Raw genomic sequence first — 11,433 nt, 5'->3', positions numbered from 1 at the left:
TAGCAGACGAACTATACGATCTTGTGCTAGGCTTAGGATTGGGTCTTGTCCATCACATCATTCTCCTAATGATGTGATCCTGGTATCAATGACATCCAATGTCCATGGTCAGGAAACCATGACCATCTATTGATCAACGAGCTAGTCAACTAGAGGCTTACTAGGGACATGTTGTGGTCTATGTATTCACACATGTATTATGGTTTCCGGTTAATACAATTATAGCATGAACAATAGACAATTATCATGAACAAGGAAATACAATAATAACCATTTTATTATTTCCTCTAGGGCATATTTCCAACAGGGTTACTATAGCATCATTACACCGGGGTGTTACAACTCTCCTCCTCTAAAAAAAATTCTCGTCCCGAGAATTAAGAGGTAGAAGGGAACAGATCGGGGTATTCAGCACGGAGGTTATCCTCGCGTTCCCAAGTGGCTTCATCTTTAGAATGATTTGACCATTGCACTTTGAGGAACTTGGTAACCTTCTGGCGTGTTTGACGTTCAGCTTCTTCAAGAATGCAGATCGGATGCTCCTTGTATGTGAGATCATCTTGCACTTCAATCAGTTCCGGATCCACTTCATGTTCCGGATCCTTGAAGCATCGACGAAGTTGCGACACGTGGAAGACATCATGGACGTGAGAGAACTGAGGTGGCAACTCCAATTGATAAGCCACTAGTCCACGACGGGCGAGGATGCGGAAGGGACCAATGTAGCGCGGAGCTAGCTTACCCTTGACTCCGAACCGATGAGTGCCTCTCAAAGGAGTGACACGCAGATAAGCTTGTTCACTAGGTTGATAAGTTGAACCCCAGTGTTTCCGGTCATAGTTGCTCTTCTGGCGGGACTGGGCCGCCTTGAGATTATCCCGGACAATGCGAACCTGCTCTTCAGCTTGTTGAATAATGTCTAGACCAATGAGCCTCCGTTCCCCAGTTTCTGACCAATTCAGAGGGGTTCGGCGCTTACGTCCATAAAGCACTTCAAAGGGTGCCATCTTCAAGCTGGCTTGATAGCTGTTGTTATAAGAGAACTCCGCATAAGGGAGAGATTCTTCCCAATTCTTGCCGAAAGAAATAACACAAGCTCGAAGCATGTCTTCATGGATTTGATTGACTCGCTCAACTTGGCCTTGGGATTGGGGATGATAAGCAGTGCTCCAGGTAATATGAGTTCCCATTGCCTCTTGGAAAATATCCCATAACTTCGAAGTGAATAAACTGCCACGGTCTGAACTGATCTCCTTCGGAATGCCGTGGAGTGACACAATTCGGGAGATATACAAGTTTGCTAATTGACTAGCAGTGATAGTCTCCTTGACTGGCAGAAAGTGAGCGACCTTCGAGAATTGGTCGATGACGACAAAGATAGCATCGTTACCTTTCTGAGACCTGGGAAGGGCAGTGAAGAAGTCCATTTGGATCTTATCCCACTTCCATTCAGGAACCGGAAGCGGTTGTAGAAGTCCGGTCGGTTTCTAATGTTCTTCTTTGACGCGACGACAAACGTCACATTCTTCAATATATCGAGTAATGTCTTGCTTCATATTAGACCACCAGTACTTCTGACGGATGTCTAGATACATCTTGGTACTTCCCGGATGAATAGAGAGAGGGGTATCATGCGCTTCTTTCATCACCTTCTCTGTCATAAGCTCGAACCGGGGTACGACAATGCGATCTCTGAAGTATAAGGTTCCATCTTCACAAAGTGAGAAATCTCTGGATTTCTCTAAGGCAAGATCCTTTTTAATCAAATCCACGTGAGCATCTTTGGCTTGAGCAGACTTAATTGCTTTCAGCAGAGTTGGTTCCAGGACAAGGTTATTCAGAGAACCTTGTGGAACTAGTTGAAGGTTCAGCTTGCATAGCTCTTCATAAAGGCGGGGTTGAGCTTTGAAGACCATGTGATTGTTGCAATAAGACTTACGGCTCAGGGCATCGGCCATTACATTAGCCTTACCAGGGGTATAGGATATACCACAGTTGTAGTCAGCAATAGCTTCCATCCATCGCTGCTGACGGAGGTTCAGATATGGCTGAGTAAATAGGTACTTCAGACTCTGATGATCGGTGAAGATCTCGCAACGATTACCCAGAAGGTACTGTCGCCATAGCTTCAGTGCATAGATAACCGCAGCAAGCTCGAGGTCATGAACTGGGTAGTTCTCTTCATGAGGACGCACTTGATGGGAGGCATAAGCAATCACTCTGCGCTCTTGCATTAGGACACAACCTAATCCTTGACGTGAAGCGTCGCAATAGATGACAAAGTCCTTGCGAGAATCAGGGGAGCAAGCACTAGGGCAGATGTCATCTTGTCTTTGAGTGCCTAGAAACTTTCCTGACATTTGTCTGTCCAATCGAACTTAACGCCTTTGTGAAGCAGTTTGGTCAATGGCTTGGCGATCTTGGAGAAGTTCTCTGCGAAGCGGCGACAATAGCTGGCTAGACCGAGAAAGCTTCTGACTTGCTTGACAGTCTTCGGAGGGGTCCAGTCAAGAATAGCCTGAACTCGCTCTGGGTTGACGGCAATGCCATCCTTGGATATTACATGACCAAGGTAGGTGACTTCGGGTAACCAGAATTCACACTTGGAATACTTAGCATAAAGTTGATGTTCTCGAAGCTTCTCTAGAACAAGTCGAAGATGTGCAGCATGTTCTTCTTTGTTCTTTGAATATACCAGGATATCATCCAGATAGACTACGACGAACTTGTCGAGGTAATGCATGAATATGTAGTTCATCAGACGAGAGAATGTGGCTGGGGCATTGGTCAAGCCAAAAGACATGACGGTGTACTCGTAAGAACCATAACGAGTTACGAATGCGGTCTTTGGAATATCCTGTTCACGAACACGGATCTGGTGGTAACCCAACCTCAAGTCGAGTTTAGAGAATATTGATGATCCAGCAAGTTGATCATACAGATCATTGATCCGAGGAAGGGGATATTTATTCTGAATTGTAGCTTGGTTGATAGGACGATAGTCTTGGACCAAATAGTTCGTTCCATCCTTCTTCTTTACAAAGAGAGAAGGTGCTCCCCAAGCTGAGGAACTTGGACGAATGAAACCACTACGAAGTGATTTGTCGATTTCCTCCTTAAGTTCAAGGAGTTCGTGAGGCGGCATCTTGTAGGGTCGTTTGGCAATAGGAACGGTGCCTGGTTTCAAATCAATGACGAACTCGACAGCCCGGGCAGGGGGTATTCCTGGAAGTTCTTCCGGGAAGACATCGAGGAAGTCGCAAACAACTGGAATTTTTTCAATTCCCTTAAGAGGTGCTGCGTTCAATGCATTCAAGGCATAAAGTCGTGCTTCAGCATTTTGAACAATCTGAGCATCGTAGCTTACCGTCTCATTGGAAGGATGTAGGAGATGAACGACTTTGGTGGCACAAACGATAGAGGCAGTATGTGTTTTCAACCATTCCATTCCCAGAATGAGGTCAATGTTGGAAGACTCCAGAATAATGGGAGAAACATGAAATTCCAACCCTTCAATTTCAACGGGGACATCGCGACCAATCATGGTAGTTCGACACTGACCCGCAGGGGTGCGTACCACCATCAGAGTGTTCATGGGCTCACATCGAATGTCGTGTGCATATGCAAAATTTTCTGACATGAATGAATGTGATGCTCCTGAATCAAATAAAACAGATGCTAGCATTGAATTAACAAGGAGAGTACCCATCACAGTAGCAGGCTGATCTTGAGCTTCATTCAGATCAACATGATTAGCCTGACCACGACCATAAGGTATGGCATTGTTGTTGTGGGGCTAGTTGTTACGGCCAGTTGAAGGCAAAGCCAGCTGGTTCCTTTTCTGATTGCACTCTTTGGCAATGTGACCTGGACGGCCACATCTGAAGCACAGACCATCATTGGGATTGGTAGCAGGCGCTTGGGGTGGTGCAGTCCAAAGAGGCTGCCTCGTTGGCGGAGGAGGCAAACACGGAGCGGCATAGGACTGTCTTGGTGTAGGTGTAGTTGGACGATACATGCTGTGGGGAATCCATATCCGACGCTTCTGTGTTGACGGGCCTGAAGATGAGCCAACGTCACGGCTACGCCTGAGGGATCCCTGGTGTTCCTGAAGACCAGTCTCAACCTGAATAGCCTTGTTCACCAAGGTGGCAAAGTCGGCAAAGTCATGAGCGAAAAGTGCTAGCTTAATATCAGGGTGAAGTACATCACGGAACTTTTCTTGCCTACGAGCATCGGTTGCAATGTCTTCTTCAGCATAACAAGACAAGTCCAGAAATTCCCGCTGATAAGCATCTACAGTATTGTTGCCTTGGGTGAGGTTGCGGAACTCTCGCTTCTTCCTGTCCATGATTCCCTGAGGAAAATCCGGCCGAGTGATGACCGTTCCAGCAAGCAGGGTACGCTTGTGGCTGTCCCACCATTGAGCGGCGGGACCCTTCAGAAAGAAAGATGCGAAAGTGACATAATTAACAGGGGCCACACTAGCAGACTCCATTTCATATGTGATGTCGCGGAGCCAGTCATCAGCATCAAGGGGTTGAGTTGAGCTGCGGTAAATAGTTGGGTTGAGACGCATGAAGTCTGTAGAGTTACTGGGGTTGGCTGTTGATTCATGTTCGGACGAGGAAAATGAGCCATCATTCCTTCCATGAACTGGCGGTTCAGCTCAAATTGTTGCATCATTCCAGCAAAGAATTCAGGCGGTGGTGGATCGTTAGCACCACGGCCACGACCAGCGGGTCTAACCATCCTGCTAACAAGTAACAGGGGGTAGTTCGACATTGAGCATTTGCAAAAACAAAGGATCATTCATGATGAAACATGCATAATGAAAGAGGTACGATGGATACCACTTCATTGTCACCACGATAGTGTGTGTACTATCCAGAATACTATTCTAAGGAGAAACTATGGCTTATCCAGCTTTGGGGTGAATGTGGTCACGGGATCCTAATGTTAGAGTTAGTAAAACCATTTTTACCCGAATAGAAGAGAGATCAGAGTCCCAGAGTAAAGATCGAGGAGTAAAAGATCGTAATACCACCCATATGGCGACGTGGGCCCGTAAGACACAAAGACATGTTAGTAAAAGTTTTTGTAGTGACTAGACTCAACTTCGGCCAAGGAGTTGGAAAGGGGGCTACCTACAGGCAGTCGGCTCTGATACCAACTTGTGACGCCCTCGATTCAATCGTACACTAATCATACACACAAATGTGTACGATCAAGATCAAGGACTCACGGGAAGATATCACAACACAACTCTAGACACAAATTAAAAAAAATACAAGCTTTATATTAAAAGCCAAGGGCCTCGAGGGCTCGAATACATAAGCTCGAATACAAAAGAGTCAGTGGAAGCAACAATATCTGAGTACAGACATAGGTTAGACAAGTTTGCCTTAAGAAGGCTAGCACAAAAGCAACATCGACCGAAAAGGCAAGGCCTCCTGCCTGGGACCCTCCTAACTACTCCTGGTCGTCGGCGGTCTCCACGTGGTAGTAGGCACCCTCGGGGTAGTAGCAGTCGTCAGTGGGGTCGTCTGGATCCTGGGCTCCACCATCTGGTTGCAACAATCGGGTATGGGGGGAAAAGAAGTAGCAAAGCAACCGTGAGTACTCATCCAAAGTACTCACAAGACTTACATCAGATCTAAACTAAGTATGCATCTGTATCAAAGGAATGGGTTGTATCTGTGGACTAAACTGCAGAATGCCAGAAGGGAAGGGGAAAGCCTATCCTATCGAAGACTAGCATCTTCTGGAAACCACCATCTTGCAGCAATAGGAGGGAGTAGAGTAGCATAAAGTAAAGTAGCAGTAATGTTATCAACCTCGACCAGAGATCCTTTCTCGACTCCCTACAAGAAAGTAATCCCAGAGCCATACTATCCATTTCTCATATCCATTTCTCATCACAATCCATTTCTCATATCCATTTCTCATCACAATCCATTTCTCATATCCATTTCTCATCTCAAGTATCCAGTTCTAGTTGTATCGATCGAGATACAACTCCAAGTGTCTGTTACCGTAGGACAGGCTATCGATAGATGTTTTCTTCCCTGCAGGGGTGCACCAACTTACCCACCACGCTCGATTAACTCCGGCCGAACACACTTTCCTGGGTCATGCCCGGCCTCAGCCAAACAATACGCCACAACCCGACCTAGGCTTAATAGAGAGGTCAGCACGCCGGACTAAACCTAGGCCCCCAGGGGTCATGGGCCATCTCCCCGGGAACTCCTGCACGTTGCGTGGGCGGCCGGTGAGCAGACCTAGCTACCTCCTTCAAAAAGGTAGGTGCTTACCAGTCCAACCCAGCGCGTGCCGCTCAGTCGCTGACGTCTATTAAGCTTCGGCTGATGTATACGACGCAGAACGCCCATACAATGCCCACGTGATGGTTAGTGCTATCAGGCCAGAGGCCCCTCAGATCAAATATCCAAATCGTAGTGGATTAGGAACGCGCGGTAACAAGCAGAGACTCATGAAAGATGTGACCCCGTCGCCCCGTTTCGAGTACTTGCGGCATGGGCTAAGAATGCCCGGCCACGCCTTGTAAGTATCTCGCGGGCACCTTACAGGTCAACCCGACTCCACATCACTCGCTATTAAGCTCGCGCGGGTACCCCTCAGGGCCGACCCGTCTTTAGTAACATGGTTCAGTGTAAAGTCATAGTAACCATAGTAACTGTGTGTCTAACACCAAAGAGGAAACCCGAGGAATCACCCCCGGAGAATTCCACTCGATGTTATCATCAAGGTGAACGTAAGAGGATCCACCCTCGAGGTCCACACTTGAGGGGTTGCACGACAGAGCCGTGACGGAAGTGGTTAAGGAGGAAATCACCCTCGATGACCTCGACCGTATAGCTACACTACAGAGATCTCATTAGGAGTGATGTAAGAGGTTCCACCCTCGGCACTCGATAGTAAGTCTGCAGAGTCGTACAACTAGGGGGTGATGTGTGGTGTCAGGGCCTGGACGTCGATCACGATGATCGAGTCATCGAACATGAAGCGAGGCAACTGGGACAAGGTGGGGGTCACTGATGGATCTCTAACCAACCTATACTAAGCATTTTAGGATAAGCAGGTAAGGTATGAAAGCAGGTAACAAAAACAGGCTATGCATCAGAGTAGGATCATACAAAAAGCAGTAGCAGTTCTAATGCAAGCATGATAGGGAAAGAAATGGGGGATATCAGAATGCTCAAGGGGGGTTTGCTTGCCTAGTTGCTCTGGCAAGGAGGGGTCGTCGTCGACGTAGTCGATCGCAGGGGCGGCATCGGTCTCGGGGTCTACCGGAGCGAGAGGGGGGAGAAACAGTAAATACAGAGCAAACAATGCATCACAAGGCATAACATGGCAATAAGATGTGTCGGGTGTGACCTAACGTATGGCTACACGATAAAGGTGAAGGGGGAAAACAACCGGGAATGTTTTCCCGGTTCCGGACCTGTGTCAGACAGATGACCGGAGGGGGAAAGTTCCATGTTCAGATAGTTAGAGGCATCTGACAGGTATGTGGGTAGTGTAATCAGGTTCGTCTCGTCATTCTGAGAAACTTTCATATATAAAGTTTTTTGATCCGAGCTACGGTTTATTTTCTATGATTTTTCAAAGTTTTAAACATATTCTGGAATTATTTAAAATAACAGAAAAGAAAATATGATGTCAGCATGACGTGTTGATGACATCAGCAGTCAACAGACTCGCTGACCATGTCAAACCTGACCTGTGGGTCCAGTGGGACCCACATGTCAGCCTCTATTAGTCTAACAGTGCATTAAACTAATAACCTAGGTTAATTAGCTACTGGACCCCACCTGTCATAGACTAGTTAGCTAAACTAATTAGTTTTAATTATTAAAACATTCTAATTAGTTTAATTCACGGTGGGGCCCGCATGTCAGTGCCATTGGGTGGCCCAGTCAGCAGTTGACTGGGTCAACCCAGTCAACTGGGCCATCAGGGCCCACTGGTCAGCGACCTAGGGGCGGGGCCCACTGAGCCACGTCGGGCCAGCGCCGGAGAGAGCTCCGGCGAGCCTCTCCCGCGGCGGCCCTTCGCCGGAGATGGCCGGAAAACGAGCACAGGGCTGTGTTTCACACCCAGCCAGGTGTGTTCGAACGAGGATGGTGTCGCGCGTCGAGTGGTGGTGGTAGCGCGACCGGACTTGGCTGGAATCGTCGCCGGCGATGAGCAGAGGCGGCGGCGCGTATGGGTGCTCGGTGGAAACGGTGCTACGGTGGCTCAAATCGAACGCGGCTAGGCTCATTCGGACGCGGGAGAAGCAGCGCATCCAACTACGACCTTAGCTCGAGCGGGGGCGGGTTGCAACGACGACGGTGTCGAGCGGGGCGGACGACCGGAACGGGCATTGGCGGGGATCGGGCTACGGGGCAAGAGGAGGGGCGTGCGCATGCGCGTTGGTCTCCTGGGAACACCAGGAGCATGGCCGAGGCCTCAGGCGAGCGTGACAAGGGCCATGGCCACGGCCACGAGCTCGTCGGCGGCGAACAGAGCTCGGGCGCGGCAGCAGCTAGCTACGGCGTGTGAAGGGGGTAAACCGAGGGGAGAAGGAGACGGAGGATCTCACCTAGAGGCACGCACGGTGGCCCTTGAAAGATTAGGAGCAGCAGGAGCATCGGGAGGAGTAAGATCGTCGGGGACCGAGGTGGAAAGGGGGCGGCTCGATCCGTGGCCTGCGGTGCTCCTCGAGCTCGATGGCGAGGCGTAGACGAGGTAGAGGTTGTCGGCGCGTCTCGTGGACGTTCTGGCAAGGCGCAGGGTGGCCGGTGGCCGCGGTGACGACGGAGAACGGCGGCGACCGTGCTCGGAGGTGGACGGGGGAACGAGGGGGGAGGCGAGGAGGAATCTGCCAGGGAGAGGGAGAGGCGGAGCGAGCGGGCGAGTGGGGATGGCATAGTAAGTGGAAGGGGAGCTCGAGGCATCGAGGGGATCTTTATCCCCCTCATCGACGGCGAGGTGGATCGGTGGTGACGCGCGGGCGCGCGCCCCTCGGTGGGTTGAACAGGGGGAGGGGAGAGCGACTGGGGAAGGGTAGTTGGGCCGGCCTGCTGGGATGGGCCGAAGCCCAAGGGGAGGCCAGGCGCTCTCCCACCCCTTCTCCTTTTCTTTCCCTTTTTCTTTTTCTTTTTAAGCTTTTTCTGCTTTAGCTATTTTAGGCCACATAGGCATTATGCAAAAATGTTGGCTCACCACCAATATTACTTGTGGAATATTTGGCACATGATGAACATTTTAGTTTTCATGTTTCAGCATTTTGAATTTCACTCATAATTTGAAAATGAATTCAACTGCAATTTGAAAGAGAGAGGAGACAATGATGATCAAACACTTATTTAGCAAAATGATTAACTTAACCCCAGGGGTTACTGTAGCATCATTACACCGGGGTGTTACAGAGGGGAGGAGAGGCAGCCAAGGGGGCGCCCCAAGTAGGAGGAATCCTACTTGGGCGCCTCCCAATTTGGCCTCCCCCCTTTCCATATCCATCAGAGGGGGGAGGAAGGAGGAGGGAGGAGGGAAGGAAGGGGGAGGCCGAATCGCTCCCCTTTCCTTCTCTCTTCTCCTCTTTCCTTCCCCTCCTATTTCTTCCTACATGGGGCGCACCAGCCCGTCCCCCTTTTGGCCCATTAGGCCCATATAGTGGCCGGGGGGATGCCTGGAACCCCTTCCGGTGACGTACCCGGTACCCCCGGAACACTTCCGGTGTCCGAATATCATCGTCCTATATATGGATCTTTACCTCTCGACCATTTCGAGACTCCTCGTCATGTCTGTGGTCTCATCCGGGACTCCAAACAACATTCAGTCACCAAATCACATAACTCATATAATACAAAATCGTCATCGAACGTTAAGTGTGCGGACCCTACGGGTTTGAGAACTATGTAGACATGACAGAGACACCTCTTCGGTCAATAACCAACAACGGAACCTGGATGCTCATATTGGTTCCCACATATTCTACAAAGATTTTTCTCGGTCGTACCGTAATGACAACATACGTTATTCCCTTTGTCATCGGTATGTTACTTGCCCGAGATTCGATCGTCGGTATCTTCATACCTAGTTCAATCTTGTTACGGGCAAGTCTCTTTACTCATTCTGTAATACATCATCCCACAACCAACTCATTAGTCACATTGCTTGCCAGGCTTATTATGATGTGCATTACCGAGAGGGCCCAGAGATACCTCTCCTATACTCGGAGTGACAAATCCTAATCTCGATCTATGCCAACCCAACAAACACCTTTGGAGATACCTGTAGAGCATCTTTATAATCGCCCAGTTACGTTGTGACGTTTGATAGAACACAAGGTATTCCGCCGGTATCTGGGAGTTGCATAATCTCATAGTTGAAGGAATATGTATGTGAACGTAGAGCTTATCACACCCGATCATCACGTGGTGTCTCAGCACGACGAACTGTCGCAACGGTGCATATGAGGGAGAACACTTATACCTTGAAACTTTAGAGGGATCATCTTATAATGCTACCGCCGTACTAAGCAAAATAAGATGCATAAAAAATAAACATCACATACAATCAAAATATGTGACATGATATGGCCATCATCATCTTGTGCCTTTGATCTCCATCTCCAAAGCACCGTCATGATCTCCATCGTCACCGGCTTGACACCTTGATCTCCATCATAGCGTCGTGGTCGTCTCGCCAACTATTGCTTCTACAACTATCGCTAACGCATAGTGATAAAGTAAAGCAATTACATGGTGTTTGCATTTCATACAATAAAGCGACAACCATAAGGCTCCTGCCAGTTGCCGATAACTTTTACAAAACATGATCATCTCATACAATAATATATATCACATCATGTCTTGACCATATCACATCACAACATGCCCTGCAAAAACAAGTTAGACGTCCTCTACTTTGTTGTTGCAAGTTTTACGTGGCTGCTACGGGCTTCTAGTAAGAACCATTCTTACCTACGCCTCAAAACCACAACGGTGATTTATCAAGTTTGCTATTTTAACCTTCAACAAGGACCGGCCGTAGTCAAATTCGATTCAACTAAATTTGGAGAAATAGACACCCGCCAGCCACCTTTATGCAAAACTAGTTGCATGTCTGTCGATGGAACTGGTCTCATGAACGTGGTCATGTAAGGTTGGTCCGGGCCACTTCATCCAACAATACCGCTGAATCAAAATAAGGCATTAGTGGTAAGCAGTATGATGATCACCGCCCACAACTCTTTGTGTTCTACTCGTGCATATCATCTACGCATAGACTTGGCTCTGATGCCACTGTTGGGAAATGTAGCATGCAAGTTCAAAAAAAAATCCTACGCTCACGCAAGATCTATCTAGGAGATGCATAGCAACGAGAGGGGAAGAGTGTGTCCATGTACCCTCGTAGACCGAA

Source organism: Triticum urartu, chromosome 5 (genome assembly GCF_003073215.2).
Source record: "Triticum urartu cultivar G1812 chromosome 5, Tu2.1, whole genome shotgun sequence".
Lineage (NCBI taxonomy): Eukaryota > Viridiplantae > Streptophyta > Magnoliopsida > Poales > Poaceae > Triticum > Triticum urartu.
The sequence above is the reverse complement of the archived record's forward strand: the minus strand, read 5'-3'. Positions refer to the sequence as shown.